Genomic DNA, 13,916 nt, shown 5'->3' with positions numbered 1-13,916 from the left:
AAAAAAAAAAAAAAAAGCTCTAATAACAGAAACCAAAGTATTATTGTGAAGGCTCAGTTAATATTATAAGTGAGCTAATACCCTAAATGATAGCCCTGGGAATAGGAGGGTCACCAAGTACCATCTGTATATTGTTCATTGTTTTTACTTTTTTTTTTCTTTAATTCCTATATAATGCTTGGATAAACCATAACCAATTGAACCTGTCTCTAATAGACTCAAGTGAATATTTTCTTTTCCAATATAATATTTTTATTGATTCTTTGATGATGATTCTCTATTTTTTTTTTTTTTACTTCAATGAGTACTATTTTTCCAGTACTAAGGATTGAACCCAAGGCTTTGAACTTGCTAAGCAAGCAAGCACCCTATCACTAACCTACAGCTCCAGCCTTGCAGTGAGAACTTCTGAACACAGGTCCTTGCATATATGTGTAGCTATTGCAGTAAGACTGTTTCCAGTGTGTGGATTACTGCATCTAAGGTCACACTCATTTGTTACGAAACACGTTGCCAACGTTTCCCCCAAAAGGCTACACTAATTCATATCCCTGCCAGCACCTCATTGTGTCCCGGTTTCTTAACATCTCCACAACACTGGCTGCCCAGACCTTTGGCATCTTTTCTGCACTTGCTTTCCCTAAACGAAACCTAAATCAAAACCACCAACAATGCTCTGGTTAAAGTCCCAGGGACACCTAATCCCTTTGTCTCTTCTAAACAGAATTAGGCTTTTCAGCTCTTTGACAGACCTTCAGTTGCCTGGACACGGTTCTGGGATGACTTTGAAAAATATAAATAAAGCACACTTGGTGTTTCCTAACACCCTCCAGAGAAGCCCGAGTAGGCCCGCAGGAGGCCCGCCTGTCCTGCTTTCTATCAGGAGCAAAAAGATTTCCAATAGCAGCTGGTGTTTTCCTGGGTGGAGATCAAAGCCAGAATTTGTATATAAACATTATCCCAGGGCTGGTGGGGTGGGGGCATGGGGTAGAGTGGAGTGAAGTTGCTGAAGGCAGAGGCTGGCACATCCTACTTATGTCTTTAAAGGACAGGGCAGACTCGAACACCTGCAGCCGGTCCCACTAGAGGCCTCATGAAAAAGGGAGGCATTGCAGACCCAAGCCGGCCTGTACAGACACAGTCAACACAAAAAGAGCCACGGTGGACGCTGGTGCAGAGCTCAGCTGCCAGGCAAAGGAGAACCAGGACAGAGGTGTGGGAAACCACACTGCAATCTCTTCCCTGCTTTGCAAGTTACACCTGCTCAGGTCCTGGGATCACAGCCCTATCATATAGGGACAAGGCTCACTCTGGCTTCATCTCCAGGGTCCTGAGACACAGGGTGACCATCCCATAATCTGTGGTCCCCTTGGAATAGAGGGGAGATATGGGGGAGGCCTCTGAGTGGTGCAGGACTCTAGAACTCCCAAGCAGGAATGTCAATAGTTCTCAGAACTGCCCAGCTAAGCCCCACGGACTCAAAGCCATTCATCTCCCAAACTTGTTTTTCAGGCTACTTTATGGCGCAAAAAAAATCATTCACCTTTGATCTTTCCGCTGACTCCTAACCTCACAGCAGCTCAGGGACTCAGGCTGGGGAGGCGGGGAAAGGTACAGACTCTCTGGAAGGGATGATCAGAACCAATTCCAGAAGCAATACCCAGGAACCTCTCTTCATAACCTTGGCCAAAGGATAACTCATCCAGTGCTGGTTAAACTCCCCTTGACAGGAGAGGCAGGTGGGCCATCTTCACCTTTGGCTCTGAATAGAATACAGGCAGTCCCCAGTGTGCTCTGGGTCAAGACAGACCTTTTCTCTAAGACCTTGGCGCTGTCTTGCTCACACATCCAAAGTCACACGATGGAGTTAGGATTTCCACCTTAGACATTAAGCAGTCAATTAATTAAACAGCCAATTAATTAAACAGTTAACCGGGGCGTATAGTCTCAGTTATGGACATACTGTTTCTGTGTCCTGATTAACTTAACTGAGTAACCCACATGCCAAAAGTGCCATGCTACCCTATGGGCACAGCACTAGACAGGTATGGCAGTCTGCACCTGTCATCTCAGCACTCCAGAGGCTGGGGCAGCAACATGGCATCCAGCTTGGGTTACACAGAGACCTTGACTCAAAAAGCAAAACAAAAGCAAAAATCCCTTCTGTTTGTTTGTTTGAGACAAGGTCTCACTATGTAGCCCTGGCTGTCCTGGAACTCAATACATAGACCAGGCTGGCCTCAAACTCACAAGAGATTTGCCTGCCTCTGCCTCTGAAATACTAAGATTGGCTCTCCAACAGATCGCCGCCATCATGGACACGAGTTGCGCGCGTGCAGACTATCAAGCTGGCTAGGGTAACCAAAGTGCTGGGCAGGACTGGTTCTCAAGGACAGTGCACGCAGGTGCAAGTGGAATTTATGAATGACACCAGCCGTTCTTTCATCCGAAATGTCAAAGGACCTGTTCGAAAGTTCGAAAGGGTGATGTGCTCAACCTATTGGAGTCAGAAAGAGAAGAGGGTGCGCTGACCTTGCTGCTGGGTTTTGGATATCCACTACTTAGCCCACGGAATGACCTGCAACTGTTAAATAAAGCATTTGCATTTAGAAAAATAAAAATAATAATAAAAAAAAGAAATACTAGGATTAAAGTTAAGAGTCACCATACCTGGAAAGAAACTCCTCTTAACCATGATGGTTTTTTTGTTTGTTTTGTTCTGTTTTTAAAGATTTATTTATTTTATGTATGTGAGTACATTGTAGCTGTACAGATGGTTGTGAGTCTTCATATGGTTGTTGGGATTTGAACTCAGGACCTTTGGAAGAGCAGTCGGTGCTCTTACTCTCTGAGCCATCTCTCCAGCCCAACCACAATGTTAAGAATTGCTAATCAGATCCACTTCACAGCCATGACATGGAGCCTAGGACCCATTTCTGCATTAGCCTTTTCCATGGCCCTGGGAAGAACCTGGGGGTGGGGGAATGTGTGGCCACAGTCAGATTCTCTACCATTTGCCAATAATCTTTTTTTTTTTTTTTTTTAGTTGCAACAAAGTAAACACCACTGTCTCTCTCCCTTGTGTTTTGCCATCTGTTGCTCCTCCCTCACTGCTGTTTAGCAGTTAGAGCAGCCACATGCATTCTGAGAGTGGATGCACATGGGAACTGCCCCAGAATACAGAGTTTAGCAGAGTATATCTGTGTGGTTCACTCTCACCTCCACAGAAAACAGACATCACCAATCACCATCAGGTGCAGGTACACCTCCCAGGAATGAGTATCTGGTGGTCCTGACACCATCTCAGCTCTTGTCTTCTTGTTTGTTTGTTTTTGTTTTTTGAGACAGGGTTTCTCTGTATAGCCCTGGCTGTCCTGGAACTCACTTTGTAGACCAGGCTGGCCTCGAACTCAGAAATCCGCCTGCCTCTGCCTCCTGAGTGCTGGGTGTCACTAGGGGATGGGCTTTGAGGTATCAGATGCTAAAGCCAGGCCAATGACTCATTGTCCCTTCCTGCTGCCTGCTGATCCAGCCCTTGAACTCTGTTACTTCTCCAGCACCATGTCTGCCTGTGTACCACCAGGCTTCCTACCACTATGATAATGAACTCAACCTCTGAACTGTAAGCCTAACTAAATGTTTTCCTTTATAAAGGTTGCTGTATTCACCATGTCTCTTCACAGCAATAGAAACCCTAAGACACTATGTGAGCAAGCATGTGGTGAGGGAGAAGGAGGGGGTGAAAAACACAGATGTTTCCACTCAACAGTCCTGCAGAACTGTATGTGAGAGGACTGACATTCCCTAGTCAAAAGAGAAAACCTCTTCTGTCAGAAATACGTCCGGTAGCATTATACAGACATCCCTTACACAGCGCCATGGTGGCTTCTTCCACTTTCATTGGAAAGGGCACAGAAAGAGAACTGACCAAATTTCTGAAAGACACAAACATAGTTAACACTACCCATAAAGCTTGGCTCTGGGTGTAAGTCTGCCTGTTTTATCGATCTAATCTGTGTTAGTTAGGTTTCTATTGCTGTAATTAGGTTTACATTGCTGTGATAAAAGACTATAACTAAAAGAAACTCGAGAAGGAAAAGGTTTATTTTCAACTTAACAGCTCTCAGGTCACACTATCACTGAGGGACGTCACGCAGGAACTGAAGCAGAAGCCATGAGGGAATGCTGCTTAATGGCTTACCCAGCCTCGTTCTTATACAACCAAAAATCACCTGCCCTTGGATGGCACCGCCTACCACAGGCTGGGCCATTCTGCATAATCATTAAGATGTTCCACAGGGTAGCCCATAGACCAATCTGGTGGGGGCATTTTCTCAAGTGAGCTTCCTTCTCAAATCTGGGTCAAGTTTACAAAAAAGTAAACATAAAACATCATGACAACTGACCCACTGTCAACTTGACACACCAATCCACTACTATTAAACCATAACCTTCCCTTTCTTTTTTATCCCCCAAGATTTCATATTAGTATCAATTATCTCTACATAAAACACATTCCAAAGCCGGGCGTGGTGGCACACGCCTTTAATCCCAGCACTTGGGAGGCAGAGGCAGGTGGATTTCTGAGTTCGAGGCCAACCTGTTCTACAGAGTGAGTTCCAGGACAGCCAGGGCTATACAGAGAAACCCTGTCTTGAAAAACCAAAAACCAAATAATAATAATAATAATAATAATAAATAACACATTCCAAGTTTTAGAAGTCCCACAGTCTTTAAAAATTCAAGCACTTTAAAAATTCAATCTCTTAAAAAAAAAGAAAATCCAAAGTCTCTCTAAAATATCCATTGTCTGTCTAAAACTTCAAAGCCTCTTTACTATGGGATCCTGTAAATTATAGATGAAGCTATATACTTCTTATTTAGGAATAGCCAGGGCACAGTTACAATCAAATCAGAACCAAAGTTCAACCATGTACCTGGGATTCACCATGACCTGCTGGGCTCCAAAGGGCCTAAGCACTTCTGCTTCTCTGATTCTACCACAGAGAGCAAGTGAAGATTGGCTTCTAGGCGCTGGTTGGCTCCACTCCACAGCTGCTGCTGTCCTTGGTTGGTCCTTCATAGTACAGCATCGCCAACATACCAGGAACCCTGATGCCACTGAGCCGCACTTCCACCAACAGCTTCTCTCAGGCTGTCTTCAGTGACTCCGATCTGGCCATGATCCCTTCAATGTGGGGGTTTCTACCGCAGCTGAGGCTGTACCTTCACCAATGGCCTCTCTAGTGCCAAGCCGTAACCATTACCATCTGAGAAACTCTTAGACATTACTGGCTTCAGCTGCCAGCCCAAGGAAGGTTAACCTTGAAGAAATACTAACAAGATTTCACCACAATAATGCTGTGCCACCGACCCCACCCCCACCCCCGTGGAGGGGTGTGCAATCTTTTAGACAAGGTCTCATTTGTTCTCATGTTCTGGAACTATGTAGACCAGGCTGGACTCCAACTCATATAGATCCTCCTGCCTCTGACTCCTAAGTGCGAGGATGAAACAGGAGCCACTGTGCCGCTACACTGATTTCTTCCTCATGACAGCTGACTCTTCAGCCCAACCCACCTAACTAGCATCAATTGTCCCAGCAAAGCAAAACTTTGCTTTACTGGTTCTGGCCTCTGGTTAATCACACTCAGTTCTTCAGCAGTAGCTGACCAGAACCACCGAACCTTAATTCAAGATGACACGTGAAGAGGCCCTGCTTCCCTCAGAAACCTCACAAGCCAGGCCGCCAGCATCTTCACCTGCTCCCAACATTCTGCCCTTCCAAGCTCCCACGGAACAGCTCATGGGGATGAACCTTCTTCAATAGCTTTTCCAGTCCAAAGGTCAAATGCCACCACGATCTTCCCCAAAACACATGATCATGTCTGTCGCAGCAATAGCCCACTACTTGGTACCAATTTCTGCCTTAGTTGGGTTTCTATTGCTATGAGAAAACATGACCACAAGCAACTTGGAAAGGATTTATTTCAGCCTACAATCCTTAGGTCACACTCAGTCACTTAGAGACAGACATCAAGATAGAAACTTAAAACAGGTCCCAGGAAGCAGGGACTGAAGCAGAAACCATGGCAGAGTACTGCTTACTGGCTTGCTCTCCATGGCATCCTCAGCCACCTTTCTTATAAAAATTCAAGACCACCTGCCACGGGGGGAGGGTGGCATCACGAACAATGGGCTGGAACCTCAGGAATTAATCATTTATTAAGAAAACACGGGGGGCTGGAGAGATGGCTCAGTGGTTAAGAGCATTGACTGTTCTTATGAAGGTCCTTAGTTCAAATCCCAGCAACCACATGGTGGCTTACACCATCTGTAATGACATCTGACCCCTCTACTGGTGTGTCTGAAGACAGATACAGTGTACTTACATATAAATAATCAATAAATCTTAAAAAGAAAAAAAAGAAAACACCCCCACAGGCTTACTGACCGGATATTCAGGTGGGGGCATTTTCTTAATTGAAGTTTCCTCTTCCCAAAGAAGAATTTTTACCCTAGATTGGGTCAGATTGTCAGTAAACTGACCAGGACATAAGCCATTAACAATAAAAAGCAAATTTTAGAACCAACTCCTGAAAATTGTCCTCTGACACACTCTTTTTTTTGGTTGTCCCAGGAAGGGTCTCAGGGGCCTTTATTTTTATTTTTTTCATTGCATATATAGACATGGTTGCATTAGCAAACCCCTTTTCCTAAAAATGGCCTGCTAATCTTTCATCTGTATTATTATCTGTTCAACGATATTTTCCACATAAAACACGGCAGGCCAGCAATCCCAGCAAGTGGGAGGCAGAGGTAGGAGGACTCATTGATAGCCTGTGGCGAGAATCTTAGAATTTTGGTTTCTTTATACACACACACACACACACACACACACACACACACAAATACTGTAAGAAAGTATTTTCATTTTAATCCCAGGGGTGGAATATAGCGCTGCTTTGAACTGTCCGAAGCAGCTGACTGGTTTACCTCATGCTTTAACAGAGGTCTGGTTTTGCCAGCTGCAGATAGTTTCTGCAGTAGTGTCACATTCGGAATTCCGGGAATTTTTCTGAGGGTATATAAACGCTAGAGCCCCAATAGGTGGGGTTGGTGGTGGGGGTTGTCTTGTTCAAATTCATGCTCAAAGAAACAGGAAGAAAGAAATTAGATTTAGAGATCTCACTGTCTCTCTCCCCTCTTATCTTTTTCTCCTATCTATAGACAGAGGGTGAAACTGGCGGCTAGGGGATAAAGGGTTAGAAAAGAATTCACAAAGTAGCAAATTCAACTGCACTAGTTCAAGGCCAGCTTAGTCTATGTATCAAGCCCTAGACCACCCAAGGCTACATTGGGAAAATCTATCTCAAAAAATAATTCATTAATTCAGAAATAAGCAAACAAGGCCAGGTGTGGTGGAGCACACCTTTAATCCCAGCACTGGGAAGGCAGAGTGGCAGGTGGATGTCTGAGTTTGAAGCCAGCCTGGTCTACAAAGGGAGTCTTGGATAGCCAGGGCTACTGCACAGAGAAACTCTGACTGGAGAAACTAAACAGGAAGGGGAAGAAGGGGAAGAAGGGGGAGAAGAGGAAAAAGAGGAAGAAGGGGAAGGAAAGGAAAGGAGAAAGAAAGAGGGGGAGGGGGAGGAAGGAAGGAAGAAGGAAGGAAAAGAGCAAGCAGACAAAAACTCAGTAGAAGTGACTAAGCCTGACATTTTTGGTTTTGTTTTAATTGCACACCCTCAGGGAAGTAGAGGACTCTCACCTAGCGTGTGTCTGTCACCCTGGAGCATCTTTTTTTCATTGTGAGTGCAAATACAGCCTGTGCTGAATTGCACTGATTGCAGGCCTGGGCCACTATTCCTGGCATACTCAGTGAGGCTTCTGATCAGCCCCAGGCATTGTGCATGCCTGGCCAGCATTCTTCTAAGTGAACTACATCCCCAGCCCCTCCATCCCACACTCTTCTCTTCCTGTCTTTATTGCTTCTCCCCTTTATGCGTAATGAGCCCCTCCCCTTCCCCCCAGAGCAGGTCCAAAAGCTTTGAGGGGCATCATGGTCCTCTTGGGAAGCAGGAGAGTGCTGGACCCTGCAGGTGGAGGAGGCCCTGCTTCTGGTGTCCCTGTGCTGCCCACCTGCAATCACTCCAAGCGTCCATCATTCTGATTTCTCATCACTGACTGCTGGTGGCTGCTGGCAGGAGACCTCCTCAGGAGAGTGGAGGTGACCTTGGCAGGGAACTCTTACATCCGGTGCCCGTTGTTTTCCTGTTTGTCAGCCTCTCACGGGACTTGCTGTGGACTATTTGGATAAACACAAGGCATGTAGGAAAGAATATTGAAGAATGAATTCAAACACTTAACATTTCTCTACTCCATCCAGTAGCTCACATCCCAAACCAGCGTCTGAAGCCACTCCCACCTGAACTCTACGTGAGAATCCCGCGCACTCCCGCTGCCTTCCTGGCATACGGTCCAACCAAGAATATGGAGCAAAGGGCAGGCAACAGGAACCATATCTCTTTCCACCTGTCATCATCCTTCAGGCCCTCGGTCATCCCGTTATTAACACTTACTAAGCGGAACAGATTAGTATCCCACCTAGTCCTGATTAGGTATGTGCTTTATATATTTCTTTTTCATTTTATTCCTTTATGAGGAAAGTAAAGATCAGAACAGTAAATTACCAAAACGTAAGAGTCACATGACCAGGAGATGTCAGATTCAAGGTCAGATGTCAGTCTGGACCACACTAGGCTTTTTATAACAGGCTTGTAAAAGCTGCTTTTGCGGAGCAACACGGGCTCTGTCCTTGGGTCCACATTCAACTAAAAGCTGGATAAGAGTGCATCTCTTCCTTCCTCTTGTATCTGTCTCCTTTACTTTGGGTCAGTCATCTGCTCTGTACACAGGTAGGTGTTTTGAGTCACTCTGGAGTGTCTATTTAAAACACAATGGATATCTAACCCTCTCAGCCCCCTCCAGTGCTGCAGGCAGAAACACAAGCAGTCACTGAGGTATCTGTCGGTGTTTTCAAAACAAACCCCAAAGGCGCCAGAGGTCTCTACTCATTGTCTTTAGTAACCTTGAGTTCCAGGAACAGTACACTTCAAGGCCATCACCTGGTGATGAGATGAGATCAGCCCTGGGAAGGAATGATTTGTCTTCTGGGGTCCAGATTGCTCCCCTCAAGCAATAAAGACTTCCGACGACGACGTTCTGGCTTTAACAAGACTACCCTGTAGAACCAGAACTCAAGACTACACTCTGGCCAATGCTATTTAAACCATGCATACCTCTTCTGCTCTCTATAACAAAGATTGCCAGTCAAATCCTCCCTTACCCAAGCAGAGACAGAAACCCACAAGGTGTATGCATAAGTAACCACAACTCCACTTCTCCAATGCATGGACACTTAAAACATCTGGGCAGTGGTAGCACACTCCTTTAATCCCAGCACTTGGGAGGCAGAGGCAAGCGAATTTCTGAGTTTGAGGCCAGCCTGGTCTACAAAGTGAGTTCCAGGACAGCCAGGGCTACAGAGAGAAACCCTGTCTTGAAAACAAAACAAACAAAAAGAACATCTGTCCTATAATAAGCGCTCAATAACTATCTTGGACCCCAAACAAACTAGTTTGGTCAAAAATTTCTCATCCGCTATTTCCAACTATTCCTTGTTCTAGGGTCTAGAACAAGTTCTAGGATCTAGACTGTAAATCGGGTACCATTTTTTTTTCCCGTTTCTGTTGCCTTATTCCTCGATGTCATAGTTGAAAACAATGTTGTGAATGCAGTACAGTATGATAGCATCAGATCTGGGAAGGTGCTCTGGGGTGGTCTGCTTTTGGAAGAGTCAACTCCCATTGCCCTTTCCCATAGCAACCCTGTGGAAAGCTGTCTAGAGAGGCTGGGAGAGGCTTGGCATCTGCTCGCCCTGGCCCTGAGTTCTGCTCCTGGCTGCCTCTGCTCTCTGCCACTCATGTGCAGCCTGCTGGATTCTGACTCACTTTTCCCTGGGCTGTTGGGATAGGGGAGTACTGGTCTACAGTCCTCACAAACTGGGTTAAAACAGCAGACTGAGCAGGATTGTGGAAAAAGGGAGGGAGGCAGGGTATCTAAGCAGAGGAGGCCATGGTTTCAGGAAGAAAATGCAAGCATGTGGTAATCTGGATTCCTGCCTGTGAATAAGAGAGGCTCCTGTTTGCCCTATAAACCTCAGTCCACTAATCCAAGTGTTTTAATTACCACTGTATAATACAGCACACTTGTGTTGAGCATATCCTAGGAAAATTAAAATGAAGGTGGGGGCCCGAGGGATCCAGGCAACCCCAATACTCCCATTTCTCTTATTTACAATATAATCCAAAGGTGTTTCTCTCCCTTCTGCCATAACTCAACACGGGGCTTTCCTGAATCTAAGGAACCACTTCCATCCCATTCACAGAAAGGAACTGAGCTGGGATCAATCAGACTTCTCCTGGGCTAGCAATCTCCTTGGTCCATGGGATGCTTAACCCTCTAGAAACCAGAAGAACCACATCATGAATTAAACACCAGCTTGTCTGTGAAAGCAGAATTCCCAGCGCGAAGAAGCTTGCCGGTTCAGAATGGCATCCGAGAGAGCCAGCAGCATATCTGTAACCCCAGGACTCGGAAGGTGGAGTTAAGGCTGCTTAAATATCACCTCCTCTACACACTGTACTAGCTGCATGGCCATAGGCTAATCACATAACCTCTCTGAGCTTCCTTCTTCACAAAGCTGTTGGCGGGCCAGACTTCTGCAGAGCAGGTACAGCACAGCACAGCACAGCACAGCCCCACCCCAGCCTTTTCCCATTGCCATCCCAACTCCTAGAATCTGTGTGCCGTGCGCGCGCACGCGCACATACACACACACACACACACACACACACACACACACACGCTCCAGCTGATCAGTGAGGCTTCCTGACCACACCAGAAGGAACTAACTCCCCTTCCCATACACACACACTGAAGCTCCCATTCACTCTCCATTTTTATCATAACCCAAAGTCCGAGCTGCTCTTTCCCTAATGTACATATACAGAGACACGTGCACATATTGGTATACATGGTAGCTAGATGCATAATTTTGGGGATCTTGTTAACCTCCAAGCAGGCTTGTGTTCTGTTGACTGCTGTTATCTCTAACGACCTGTGACGGTGGCGCCTGGCATTTAATGGGTGTTTAATAAATATTAACTCAGGCTTTTGCAGAGGACTCAGGTGTGAGTCCCAGCACCCACATTGTGCAACTCACAGATGCCTGGAACTCCAGTTCCACAGGGTCTGAAGCCATCTGACTCACATACATGTGATGCACAGGAACTCATGCAGGTGTGTGTACAAGTACACACAAAATATGTATTAAAATTAAGTTATTAAAATTGAAAACGGTTAACTCTGTGAGTATACAGGATTCAACTTTCTTATAATGGCTGGAAGGGTCATCTAAGACCAGTTATTCATAAGCTAGGAAACTGATACTAGGAGCCATCAGATAACCTGCCTTCTGGCTCCCAGTTCCTTAGACCTGAGTAGGGGAGGGTGGAGACCCTCTCCTTTTGGTAGCTTTGCTCCGGTTTTGGGCTTACCTACTCAGTGCCCAGAGAGTATTAGTGGCACTGGCCAGTACCTTCTCATGCTACATCTGGGAAAGCAACACTCTGGTCCATGAGCACTCAGAACTCCCTCCATGACTGGCATTCTATAAAAGGACAGGTGGAAACACTGAGATCCACTCCGGAGGTCCAGCAACAAATGTGCTTGAAGCTGAAGAATGACAGACAGCTGCAGCACACAGGAGCCAAGGCGGCTGCAAAAAGTCTCTCCAACTCCACCAGCACCAAGGACCCTCTTGTCTTTTCCACAGTGATTGAAGGCAAGCAACTGCAGTCTGAGATCCAGAGAGCCTGGGTGACCGACCTCCTTATGTATAGACCCGGGGATCTCGGGGTACAAGTCTCACGGCAGCTTCAGCACTGTTAGGCATATAACCTCACCCAGTACCCCGAGTCAACTGTTCATCTCTTAGGGTCAAATGAGAAAAATTAAACAGCGTTCCACACAAAGCGAGGCACGGGGCAAATAGCTAACAAAAACTGATTTATGTGAATTACCCAAAGTCATATCCCCATCCACTCGGCAACTCTGGCCATTGCCCCTAGAGCTGGGGATCAAACATTGTCTGCTGAGTTCAGGGCCTATTTAACCTTCGAAGACTAGCACCAGGTGACTTCATTTTTCCATTCAAGTAGAGTGGAAGGCTAGATGTAGAGTTGCAGAGCACTGGCTTAGCATCTGTGGGACCAGGGTTCAATTCCCAACATCAACAATCAACACACACACAGAGAGAGGGGTAGGGGGAGGGAGAGAAAGAATGAATATATTGCTCAGGTCCCACACCATGTCCCAAGCCACTCAAGTCGGCTCTAATGGCCACTCAGGGGACTTCATGAAAATAGTAGTTCCAGCCTGTGGACCTGAAACACATTAGCTCTGAGAGAGAGGCACAACGACTTACCAAGGTCCCCCTGGACATTAAGGAGACAAAAGACCTAACAAATACTTCCCCTGTAAAGACTTCAGCAGCTACCTTAACACATTCAAATGTATTAAACAGAGGGCTCAGCAGTTATCAGAATGTAATGCGAAAAATGACTGGGCTGAAAGGCTGCTTCAGTTCAACTTAGAACCTTCCTCACCAGCTCATACCAATAGCATCATCTACCTCTTGGTTTTAATGCCAAGATTAAAAGCAACAATTTGGCTTGGCACAATGCACTAACTTGATCAGAGAATTCCAGGTTATCTTAAACTGAAGGCAACAAGAACCACGGGACTGGCGGGGTTGAAGTGGCAGACAGGCAAGGGCGCACCGAAACCCAAGTGGATCCCAAAGAGACCGCCAGCTGCAGGCAGGTGTGATCCCCATGAAGTAACTCAGATTAGTATCCCTACTTTGACTTGACAAGTGAGATTGCCATCGTGGCTTGGGACCATATTCTATAATACCCCCCCCTGTCCGCCCCCTCCCCCGCACATAGCTCTGGATGACCTAAACCAGTTGTGGGGAGAAAGAATCTGGTGACTCAAGTCATCTATATGTGCCTCGGTTTCCCTAGATAATAAACCCCCTGGTTAGTCTTCGGAGGAGTGGCGCTTCCTGGGCAGGGCACCCAGCAACAGAAGCAACAATGCATGATCGACCAGCCGTGAGCGCCCAAGCGGACTGCGGACCATCCTTGGCTGCAGCTGCTGGGGGAAAAAAAAGCATGCCTGATGCTTCTCAGCAAGCAGCTGGACCCAGGGCTGGGATGCTCCCACAAGCACAGAGGGTTGCTCCCTCCTGGGCTAGCAGGAGCCTGAGCCTGGAGCCCAGGCCGGAGAGCCGGAGCCGAAGCGGCCACAGGAGCGCAGAGGCCCCGCTGCGCTGGGCCCGGCGGGGGCGGCGGAGGCGGAAGCGGGGGCGGCCGGAGCGCGGTGGGGATGTTTAAAGGAAATTTACAATCATTTCCTCTCTGTGGTTTGGTGACAAATCAACAACATCCTGTTCTTTTGTGAGACTCCGGGCGCCTGCGAGGCGGGGGCAGCACTCGGCTCTTAAAGAGACATGCACAGGCCCCTCCCTCCCCAGCCCGTCCCCGTAGGTTCCCCCAGCTCACCCCAAATCTCTACATCCAGCCTCCCCTAGGCGCCGCCTCAGAACAAGAATGGCCAAGCTCGGGCTGGTGAGATGGCTCAGTGAGTAAGAGCACCCGACTGCTCTTCCGAAGGTCAGGAGTTCAAATCCCAGCAACCACATGGTGGCTCACAACCATCCATAACGAGATCTGACACCCTCTTCTGGAGTGTCTGAAGACAGCTACAGTGTACTTATATTAAATAAA

The 13,916-nt window shown here is 46.9% G+C and overlaps 1 long non-coding RNA gene across 3 annotated transcripts in view; it reads right to left on the bottom strand.

The window, feature by feature from the left end:
- The window catches only part of LOC115029857, an 84,540-nt gene that overhangs the window by 40,783 nt on the left and 29,841 nt on the right, over nucleotides 1–13,916 (bottom strand). For all 3 annotated transcript variants that reach the window (XR_003835413.1, XR_003835414.1, XR_003835415.1), the window contains one exon: nucleotides 8,143–8,308. This is a non-coding gene — a long non-coding RNA (uncharacterized LOC115029857). The remainder of the gene's footprint in view (nucleotides 1–8,142; nucleotides 8,309–13,916) is intronic.

This window comes from Mus caroli, chromosome 18 (genome assembly GCF_900094665.2).
Source record: "Mus caroli chromosome 18, CAROLI_EIJ_v1.1, whole genome shotgun sequence".
Taxonomy (NCBI): Eukaryota; Metazoa; Chordata; class Mammalia; order Rodentia; family Muridae; genus Mus; species Mus caroli.
Note: the sequence above shows the minus strand (reverse complement) of the source record. Positions and strands in the feature narration are given on the sequence as shown.